This window comes from Sipha flava, unplaced genomic scaffold, assembly GCF_003268045.1.
Source record: "Sipha flava isolate LNK unplaced genomic scaffold, YSA_version1 35a_pilon_pilon, whole genome shotgun sequence".
NCBI lineage: Eukaryota > Metazoa > Arthropoda > Insecta > Hemiptera > Aphididae > Sipha > Sipha flava.
Window position 1 is genome coordinate 1150040 of NW_020273058.1, and position 12554 is coordinate 1162593.

A 12554-nucleotide genomic window follows, 5' to 3' on the forward strand; every position below is an offset into this window, starting at 1 on the left:
TACAAGAGACACGTGATGAAGCGTGCGATGGAATTCAGCAGTTCATCGTGATAAGATTTCGTTATTCCCCTCTTCCAGTAACTGTAACCACGACGGATTGTACGTCCACTTGTTTATAATAAATTATAATAATATCGCGACTATTTTTTTTTTTTTTTTAACAATTGTTGAAATCACGTATATTTAATCATCGATTGGAAATATTCTTGATAGTCGAACGATAAAAAAGTGTCTTCTCTTTAAAGCATAGTAACCATACGCCTTGGTTCATTGTAAACGTACGGTCAATATTGTAATAATAAGGAAACAGTTGGGAAATCGTACGCAACGTGGATTGGTTTTCAAGTTTTTTAAAATTATTTTTTTCACAGTTACTAAACTGAAAATGACATTACCCTTATCCAAACTGGGCTATTTTTCGGGATTTTGAATTTTCCTTGCAGGTTTCTAGTCTCTTTTAAAAATTATAGAGTATTTTTCGAAAACATGTTAACGGCGGGATTGAAGCACGTAAACTTTCGAGTGGCCAAAGTAATAAAGGTTGCATGACATAAAACTATACTATAATAGGTATACCATAGTGACGTATTTCTCTACCACATACTCGTATGTCATCGTTTTAATTTTCGGTTTTTGTTCGTAAAACATAATTTATCAGTTTAATTGGCGTACGTATCTATTGGTGAGAGGTATCACTTGATTTACAATGTGAGGTTTTCGTTTTTTATTTTTCGCAATCGATAATAGCGGCGATTCGGCAAAGCCGTCTTAAAGACCCACACTCTATATGGTCAGACAAAAAAAAAAATAAATAAAAAATAAAAACATCACATTTTATTGCAACATCACTGTACTATAAACCAGGCTATATTTCGTAAACAGTTTTTCGGGAACATGATTGTAACACGTTTTTAAAACTATTCCTGAAATGTTAATTCGGAATTCAAATGAATAGTTTTAAATTTTATGTTCCAGTTATATTTTTTGAAAGGTTTCTAGGAACATTCAAGCCTACTACTTTACTAGCTATAATAGTATTAGTAATCTAGGGGGGTCTTGCTTACACTAATTATTACTAAAATAATATACTTCTTTTTATGTATCATTTACTGATAGAAAAAAATAAAAACACAAATTATAGTAGTCTTACAAATTTATTTATATAAAAAAAAAAAATATATATAATACAAGTATTATTAATAGTTTTTATTAAAATAAATTAATATTCTAATCTCAGTGCTTCATAATATTAAATATGCATGGTACAATAATTAAATATTTTTTATAATCACATATTATGACAAAGTGAAATAACAATTGCTTCATTATTTGTAAGTTGGACAAAAAAACCCTTAAATATAATATTATTTACATTTATCTTATAAGCATTAGATATGTGATCTGTCTTTATTTTTATTTATTTATTTATTTAAATTTCAACGCCGAAAGGGCATAATTACAGAAAATATGGGATAATTTAAATAAGATAAATAGTACAGTGGAACTTAAATAATTAAGAGTAAGTTACATTGGACGAGGTAGACCAAGAACACCATTTATGAACCAAATCATAGACGATATAGGGGAAACCAACTATAAGGAACTAAAAGTAGCTGTAATGGATAGGGATAAGTGGAGAACCATCAAAGTCATTTAACCAATCTAAAGATTGAAAAAAAAAAAAAAAAAAAAGTAAGTTACATTGATAGATATTAATTGAATACATAGTGAATGTGATGAACATATAAACTTAAAACTTACTAAACATTTATAACATAGAAAACATAGCTAAATAATGGGTAGAAAAAATGTAGGATTTAAATATTATTCTTAAAATAAGACAATGGATCAAAAAATAAATCAGTTTTATGCATATTATTTATTATGCGAAAAGTACGATTTAGGGGGATGCGTAACCATAATTGGTTCTAGGAAAATTATTTTTAAAAGTTATGCGTTGCCTAGAATTAAAATATGAAATAGCGATAGGAAGTAGCGAAATCTTAACAGAAACCACTCCAACGAGTCTACTCAGTATAGATTGTGTAAAAAAATTATTTACAGTTAAAAATTTAACAACAGATAGTTTAATTGTGCTATAATTTTTAGAGTTTAATTTATATATATTTTTTATCATCACAATGTCCTCATTTTCTAGAATAACACACTGATCTTTAATATTATCACAGCAGACGATATAGTTATTTTTTTTAACAGTTATTTTATTGTAATAAATGAATCTAAAATTTGAGAGATTTTTATCTATTTTAAAAGAATCTAAAATAAACAAATCATTATTTAAAACAATTTTTAACTCTTCACCTTCAGATGCTAATATTTTATTTAGAATTTCAGCAAGTGGAAATTTACAACATTTCATTGATGTTTTAAGTTTTTTAAGATAATTTTCATACTCGAAAGCACTAAAATTATCTATTAGCCAATGCAAATTATAAAAAAAAAAGGCTAATGAATTAAGTTGTGGACGTTGTAGCTGACAAATTTTGAACCATAAATGCATGAATAATTTTGAACAAATTCTATTAGAAGGTTTGAAGCTAAATCACTATGTGTATTAAACATTTTATCTGAACGCAGTATTCTAATAGATGTAAACAAAATAAGGAAGTTATTATATTGTTCCTTTTTTACATTTGATTTTAAGACAATTATACCAGTGTAAAGCATATAATTATATACTTATATACTTATAATGGAACTAGGTAGATTTAATTCAACTGATGAAAAACCATTGCCATGTGTAGAGATTGATGTAGACGGTTTTAAGTTTGTATAAAATGTTTTTTGGTTAGAAATAAGTGCTTATATTGAATTTTGTTGAGTTTTTGTTGTATTAAACAGTAATTAATTTTGATTATTACAAGGCACAATGGTATAACTCGAATCTTAAAAAAGAATAAATCAGACAAAATATTTTATTTATAAAAAAAGTAATGTTAATAATTTTAAGAAACTAATAAATGTTGACTTTCATTTTCATTAATATCACTAGTTTCCACAGTTTTACTCTTTTTGTTTCTTTTAAATGGATGATTTAAAACGTTCTCATTGTCTGTCGATTTTACTTCAATTTATTCATGCCAAGCTTTATTGAAATTACCTATATAGGTTATATAAAAAATCAAAATTGCCATTTTAGTGAATCAACTAAAATTTAAATGTTTCATTAATGACTTTGTATTGAAAGTTGGATTTTACATACTGTAAGTCTTGTTGACTCCGACTACACGGATTTTATATTGCAGCCAAGACGGATCTGGATCAATAGTATCTATTAAATCTATACTAGTTACCCTTGTAGATGGCCAATAACAATATTTTATTGTACTGATAGATAATTTTTGGGTTTCTGTTTCAATAAGCCAGTTTATTGGAACTACGCTATAGTCTTTGGTAGGAGAAAATATGTCAACTACCCAATTTTGTTTTTTTTTAATGAATCTGAAAGGATATGGCAGGTGATAGTTAATGTTTTAATAGAATATTTATGTAATAGGTACCTAGGTATAGTAGGTAATTAAATAAAACAAAATAAAAATAATATTGAAATCAATTTTACTTAAATGTAACTGATACCAAAAAAAATCAAAGTAAGATTCGTCCAGCAAACTATTCTATCTATGTACAGTTTTGCAACATCGTCTTGCACATAAGATATTTTTTTAACTAAGCTTTTTTAAAAAATCATATTTGTTAACACATTTTCAGTTAGTTTAATTAGATTATAAGATTTTTATTTAAAAAATATTAATACCAAAATGTAATTTTTTTGCACATAACACGTGTTTTTTGGGTCTACAACAACAATTTACCCAATACCTATTATAATATAAATTACTTTAAATATTATATATTTAAAAATTATACTAGATAAATTTAATAATGCAGTATACTTGAAGTATAGAACTTTTAATTGTACATGCACAATGAATGCAAGTAACGCCAACTTACCAGGTAATTTGGAACAAAAATGTATTTATTTTAATTAATTGAACTATAAAAAGTTTTACCTTTCTCAAAGTATTTGAAATGCTTGATGCTTGCAGCCATAGATTAGTATATAGCCAGCTACTAGTCTATTATAGCCGTATTATATCTGTATAGTACAGATCAGTATACAGATGCACTAACTTGCAGTCAAAAGGCAATGGTACGCAGTCACATAATTTATTAAATTAACAATTGAACAAATAACCTCAAATCGTATAAGATTTACGCGGAGACACCGAGTAATAATGTATTAATGTATAATAATTGTCTTTTATCATTGCGATTCGCAGCGGCCGATAATCAATCAATAAACAGACCCATACGATAATATTATAAAAACAGAATATTTGGTAAATTATTGTTTACATAAAAACATGAATTATATAGTTATTGTGATGTAATCTACGAAACATATTTTACAACGTATTTATTTCACATAGATGGAGTGGTTTTTCGAAAAATAAACAATTTTCAAAAATATATGTTTCGCAAAGACTTGTAATAGTTTTGGAATATTACATTATAATGTTACCAACAAACTTAAAAGTTTATATTTCTGAAACATTTGTAACAGTTCCTTGCACGGTGAGACGCTCGCGTTCTTCGGTTTTTTTTTTTTATAGCCGTCACGGCATGTTATAGGTGTCTGTCGGCTTCATCGACTAGTTTTGCCTTGAAATAATGATAGTTTTACCGTTATAATTTAATACATAACTCATGTGCATTTCATGATATAATTTAACATATTTTGGATCAGTTTTCTGCATTTTTCATGTACGTTCAGGTAACTATATAACGACCACAATTAATTACACTGCAGAAACAGTAAAATGTTGACGAACATTATTTATTTAAATGAACCATGGATGTACTTGATCTTGAAATATTTTAAAAATACATAAAAATAAATGCTATAAATCAAGTTACTCAAGTTAATTTAGTTAATCGAACAATTAGTTGGAGAACCGGTAAATTCTGCAATTTAATCAGTCAATGAATTGTAGGTTGTATGTTAGCAAAATTATAAAGATCTGATTTATTTATCTTATATTAACTCCAATATTGTCCGTTACTTTAAAATATTTAAATTATTTTTATAATTTAATGTATTCTATATATATATATATATATACACACATAATATTTAATACATATACTTATACACAAAAAATTTAAAATATTTATACTCCAAAGTCGTTATGATTTTCAAATGACGTGTTATAAGACCAAATATACTTCTCTCTCTCTCTCTATCTTTAATAAAACCGGCAATGAGACTGTTTAAGACACTGTTTAGTTTAATTACTTCACCAATGTGTTATATAGAATTAAAATTAATGTCTAACAAAAATGTTACATAATACGATTAGAACTGTTCATAGTTTTTAAGTATATAAGATACGTATTTCGAATTATCTATGTACAGGGAAACTACTTAATATCAGTTGACTTGTCACGTTTAAAAATAAACATAATCATTATATTATGATTAAAAATAACACATCAACATTTTAACCGTGCGTTAAAGTTACATTTAAATGCTTAAAAAAATTACAGTAAAGCATTATAATAGTAATAATAATAATAATTATACGTGGCAAATAATAAAACGGATAAAAGCACGTGAAAATATAATATTATATATTTAACCACTTATATACTTAAAGATTTGTTTCAATTTGCACTACTCATTTATGTTTGTACCCAGTATTGTAAAAAATACCATAAAAAAACTAAATATTAATACTAATATTTACACGAAAGATTATAATACTTTTAAGATTATTTTGAAAAAATTATTTTATGCAAACTCACTAAGTATTTGAATATTTATATGAATTATACATTTTTTTAAAATGTTATATAATTGATACTAGTAATATAAAAAATAAACATGATATTATATTCCTGGAGTTATGACTTACACACGTGTCACATCGTTAATTTTCGTTCACCATTTCCAATGGTATTTTCCAATAGTTTGCTTTTAGTTTTGATATTAGTGTGAATAGAACTATCATCAAACTTATAGGTAAGAACGTTATCTAGATAACACAGCTGTGTTCGCACGTTGGCTTTTAATTATGAGCATTTTCAAATATTAATATTTTTTGTTCTCATAACTCACTTAAAAATAAAAATATTAATATTAATTAATATATATATATTTTATATTATTTAATTGATATTAATATTTTTTCATTTACCAATATGGCTATAATTATATTATATAATACGAGTATGTATTTTTATAATTTTTAATATTTTTACCAACTCAATTCTAATAATTTATATTTGAATGAAAAAAAAAAACTAAAAAATAAAAAAAACATTTTAAACTATACCTGTGGTCTAAATAGATCACAGACAGTCCTATTTCTGTTAAAATGGGAAGAAAAATGTTAGTATAATGTAGTACTTACCAAAAAATATTCAGGAACTAGTGTACTAACTAACATAATTCAGGACCCAACGAGTACACTACCTACGATCAACCCCAAGTACTCGGGACCCAACTCGGATGCTCCGATTTAATCATATAGTATCAATAATTAAATTAATATGATACCTTCCTTGAATTCAGAGATGCAGGTTACGGGTACACATACTATTCAAAACTAAAACGACTCGATAAAAACCCAGTGTTGATAAATTATCTAGATAAATAATTAATTAATTATCTTTTATCATATCTAGATAGTAAACAAAAATGGTTTACTACTCATTATTAATTAAACTCTGAAAAGCATTTTTCTCACAAGTACCTAAACTAAATAAAAGGGTAGGTATTTTTGGAGAATTATAATTATCAATATCGTTTCAACCACAAAAAGTAATTTTTATAAAAGTTTATAAAATGGATTTTATAGAATTTAAATTAATGGATTTAGGTACATTTAATTAAAAATACTTCTTCTGAATGTTACAAAAATAATTAGTAGTGTATTTAAAATCATAATATAAATACGTGTTTTTGAATGATTGACAATACTGTTTGTTCGTACACGAGTTTGATATTGTCATACTGTTGTGATCGGTTCGATAGAAGTGTCCAAAATAAAGGTTCCCAACACATTCGTTTTTGGCGAAGGAGTATGATAACAAATTGTTCTCGGATCGTCTGAACCAGTGTATTGTTTTCGATCCGATGGTAACGGAACGATAACCGTTCCGAGAGCAAACCAAACCGCGTACAATAGCGCCGCCAATACGCAGGGGGAAGAAAGTCGGCGAGGACCATATATTACCATACGATTAACGTTTGACGACACGCGAAATCCAAACGCGGAACACTTTTTCTTCTTAACCTTCCACCGGCACACAACATTGCACGAGTTCAATTTCATAAGATTATCCGTACCGTTAGCATACAAATCGCTTCACGTTTATCGGCCGATCGAATGATAGGAATATACTGCGCGCGCTATCCAACCCATCACCGATGTTCGACTCCGGGTGCGTAAAAATAACATTACCTACTCGCGCGCGCGCGCCCAGTTAATAAGCCAATAGGTCAATCGGTATAACGGACAGCGGATGCGTTGTACAATTGAAGGATACACGATGTGAAACTAATTACGAATTATAATACAGAAATGTATTTATACAGCTATACGGGCGTTCGCAGCGCGTTTTATTGTGTGTACACCGTAGACTGGATAATTGGATACGAAGTGGGGGAAAAAAAATTTAAAAAAAAATTGCATATGCAACGTAAAATACAATATGAAATAACGCTGTGGACTGTACAGCAAACATCAAAGTTTTGCATAATTATCGAAAATAATACGTTTTTTAGTGATTATAATGTGTAATTAGCGTTATTATAGTTTACGTGCTGCAGCCGATTAACGATGATTGTCGAACGAAATAGTAATAGTATATAAACAACGTCATGAACGTAACGAAAAATGAGACGGGATACAATTTGGATGAACATTTGATAAATTGGTTTCGAGTGTACGTTTTATGAAAGACAATATTTTTTTAGTGCGCACGTGGAATGTAGTATTTTTTACACGACAAAAACGAGATCTCTTACAAAAATAATCATGGTAAATTTTTAGCAGTGTAATACACGGCCTTGATATGCGATGAATGTTTTTTGTTCGTTCTGTTGGTTTTGAGTTTTTTTTTTTTTATTAAATCATTATGGGCAACCAAATAAGGATGAAATTCTATATTTTTTTCGTTCTAGCAGTATTTTTTAAACGGTGCGTGATAAAATGTATTATAAGTTTATAATGGTCTCCATAAATCAATGGAATTAACAACCCTCCGATACAATTATTATTTTTTTTTTAATTCTTAGTGAAGCGAAGTACGCATTTTATTATGACTGAAGTATAATAATCTATTTTTGAAATATTATTGAGTTTAAAATCGTTAGTAAATAAAGATTAGCAAATAAGTCAAAACATTATTTTTTATTTATATATATACGATTCCGAGGAATTTGATTTATGATTTTAATTCAGTTTTAAACAATACGGGATTATGTTACGTATTACAAAAAACATGAACTACCTATATAACATAACTGTGTAATTATTTAGTCTATTTAAAAATCGTTAAAATTGTAATAAATGCGTCAAGATAAAAAGTTAATTAAACAGAATATTTAAACTTATAGCTAGTATATTAAATTGTATTGAAACTATAAAGTTTAATATTATGTTATTTTTTTAATTAAATAACTCATACAGTATAATATTTACTATATATTAATTCCAATAAATGTGTATAGTGTTAAAAATATTGAATTTTTTGTATTAGTTCGACTACCGTCTTATAAATCGATTGCAAACCGATTTATTATTCAGTTTATAAAGGTTTATAAAATATACAATATCAAGACTTATCAACACTAATATTTTCATAATTACATCGATAAACGAACTATTATATTATAAGTTGTTTAAATTTGCTTAGTTAATTTCAAGATAACATTTACTAGTTCTGATGTATGCTTAATATACAATAATATACAAGTTGTTGCTGAAGAGTTTTCATAAGAATTTCGATAATTTTCGTTCACTCAAGTTGAGAATTATCGTCATGTACATTTGGTATATACCAGAGGTGAGCAACTGTCAGCCCGCAAGCTTTTTTTATCTGGCCCGTACTATATTTAAAAATTACACCATACAATTTTAAAGTTTACCGTCTATATTCTGACTTTTCGATATAATAATTGTTATTTAGTATAAAACATTGTTAAATGTTTAAATGTCATATATATGTATAAGTATAGCTTTTAACCATAGCTATTTGCACCGAACTATTTAACTATATCAGTTTCTTCGTATCATTCGTATCGTGCTGTCGTGTGTGTTGAATTTATTATTATAAATTTTAAATATTAAAATTCATATTTTGAATGATTTTTTTTTTATGCTCTGGCCCGTTAGATTTTAATTTTCTAAAAATTGGCTCTCTAGTAACTTTGAGTTGCCCATCCCTGGTATATACGAATAAGATTTATAACATAATGTACTCAAAAATAGTAGATGAATCATTAACATTGAATGAATTAAAACACGAATCGCGAGACATTAGACATTTTTTTTTTTTTAATCAAAACCTTTATCTGGAGTGTGTAGTATAGCTGAAAAATATAGACCATAAACGTAAATCAAAGAAAATAATGTAAAATATGCTAATTATAATGCGGCATTCGCGTTAATGTGACGAATACATTAAATAATGGGAATGATCGACGAGAAGTTAAGAGGGATTAGCCGACAGGAGGCGTTATTATAGTATACGTTCTACAAAATGATTGGTCATGCACTTAAAGACACCGAGATCATATGAACTATAGAAGATATAATTGAGGATAAAAGAATATTCGACAGACTTCGCAATGCCTATGAATTGAAAAACCTATGAAACGGGAGCTTTAATATGTTAAAAATATCTTAAATGACTATTAAAAATTCTGTAATCTTATTGTGGTGGTGAAGTAATACAGCGGTAGCATAACCTTACGAGTTGAATGTACACGTAGTTCATGCATAGTTCATGGACGCTAATGAACGCACAGGTGCAGGATGCGGTAAAATAATATAATTTAACATTTTAAATGATATTGACAGTTTTATTTTATTTTTGACTGAAAACATTCAAATTTCTTACTTTTTAATTAATTAATTACGTGTAGAATAAATAAAAACTGTCAAATAAATTAGTATAATAATGTAGTATAGGTTAAATATTTTATAATACCACATGTTTTCGGAAAAATAAATAGTAGAGTTGCATAATTATACATTTTGTAGTATTCTTTACTTGGATCGATATTTACATTATGTTTCATGTTTAACTACTTTTTTATATACATGAAATGTAACCTGTTTCGGCACATACCGTTAAATAATATTAAAATAATAATCAACTTTATATCTATATGACTATAAATATACCAAACAATATAAGTTGTATTAAATATGAATCTACGATGAAAGAGTATAACATGTGACTACTCAAAATGATGACTTCTTTCCTGTTATTCGATATTTGACAAAATACGTAAGATTACTATGGTTTGATATGATGTGGATTTATTTAAATATTTATTACATAAGATAAGTTAAAACCTAAAAAAGAAAAGACCCACAAATCAACGTTAAGTTATGAGTGTAAAATATTTAAGAAAAAAATAGAATAGTACAATAATTATATTATAATTGTACATATTATTTATAATTGAGGACTGAAAATTTTGAAATTTTGAATGCATTGTCGAAGTTTTGCATAAAATTTTAGTTTATATAATAAAATTAATTTTTATGTAATAAAATAATGTATTGTGTATTAATTATATTATGGTCGTTAAGAATATTGTTCGTAAATGTTTAGCTTTTAAAATGTTTTCAAATTCAATAGATATTTGTTGTAAATTCCCAGTACGTATTATAATAAGCGGTATTATTTTTATTTTAAGATCTTGAGATATGATAGTCTTAAGATGATTATTGATGATCATTGAATATAACACTAACCATACTTCAAAATCGGGACTATACCTATAGTATAACATTATAATACCTTGGTCTTAGAAACATTTTATTTTTTTCACCGAATATAAGTTGTAATTATATATTATTATTGGTGTTGGGTTCTTAAATTATAGGTGCACTAAGTTGCAGGTGTAATATTCGTCGTAAAGAAAATAATACTTACTATCCAGTCGTGGTATGAAACCAATTACTTTAACGGCTATTTGTTTTTCTTCGCAGTAAGTAGATTAACCGGTTTTGATGATTTTCTTTGAAATGTAAAAAAAAAACACATTTGGCGTTTATTTTGGCCAATACGAGTAAGTAGTAACATGGTATGTAATATTTTTAAGCAATCGATTTTATGCAAAACATTACAGTCACGAATAAAAAATAAAAAAATTAACCTTTTTTTGATTTCTTATTACATATAAATGTAAATCTCGCGAGGTTATGTTACTTTTAATGCCATTATTTATTTGAAATCCCGTATTATGCTTTTACGCCAACATTGAACATATTATTTTAGTATTATAATGCGCGTATACGGATATACATAGGTAGTCGAAATAATACTAGGTTCAAAGAACTCAGGTGTATAATACGTGAATATATTATCTTGTTTGTGTATCTTAATTAATATTGTAATCAGTCATGTAATAATAACGCGATAGGGTTGTATGAAATCAGTGGCCACGACGATTTTTGATTATTGAACCATAGATCGTAAGGTAATAATAATCTTTAGATAAGATAAAAATATACTGTTTTGTAATATTGCTGGATGCGGTTAAAATATATATCTACCATAAGTTGCTACTAAAAAGGAAGAAAATGGTAATTCGTTGATCTTATAGCTTGTACATAAAACGGATAGGTTAAGACCGAAAGTATGAAAAAAAATAAATATATATCAAACGAAATATGAACGCATATGATATTATTATTCAATATTCTAACTTATAGATAAACTATACATATATTGATTAAAAGATCTTTCGATTTTTTCCTCGTTTAACAGTTTTTGATTTTCCAATTGATATCTATTATTAAAAATACATTTACTACAGTAAAAATATTTAAATTGGCATCTAATGCTACGGCGAATGAGATTAAAAAACAATTTTGTATAAAAGGCTGAGACGATGGGCCCACTCGGAGCTATAGCCCTCCCTGTCCCAACCTCTCACCGTCCCTGGATTTTGGTCACGTAGGACACTTCCTCGAGAATACCGCGTTCGCGTTGAAATCGCTCGCTTAGGACGCCGCTTAGGACGTCAACTTTAAATAACAATTCAAGATAATTTATATTAAAAAATAAACACGTTAAGAGGACGCCATACCCGCTTGTGTTGTTTCCGTCTTATACACGTGCGACATGGTAAATTTTCGTTCACCAGTTCCAATGGTTTGCTTTTAGTTTTGATATTGGAGTGAATTGACCTATTATTAAACTTTTCGATAAAAACGTTATCTGTGTTCTCTCGTCGGTTTTTAATTATGAGCATTTTCAAATATTAATATTTTTCGTACTCCTAACTC

The 12554-nt window shown here is 27.3% G+C and overlaps 1 pseudogene; it reads right to left on the minus strand.

Annotated features, from left to right (window-relative positions):
* Positions 1 to 1288: 1288 nt before the first annotated feature.
* LOC112687594 lies at positions 1289 to 12392 on the minus strand (annotated as a pseudogene).
* Positions 12393 to 12554: the final 162 nt, after the last annotated feature.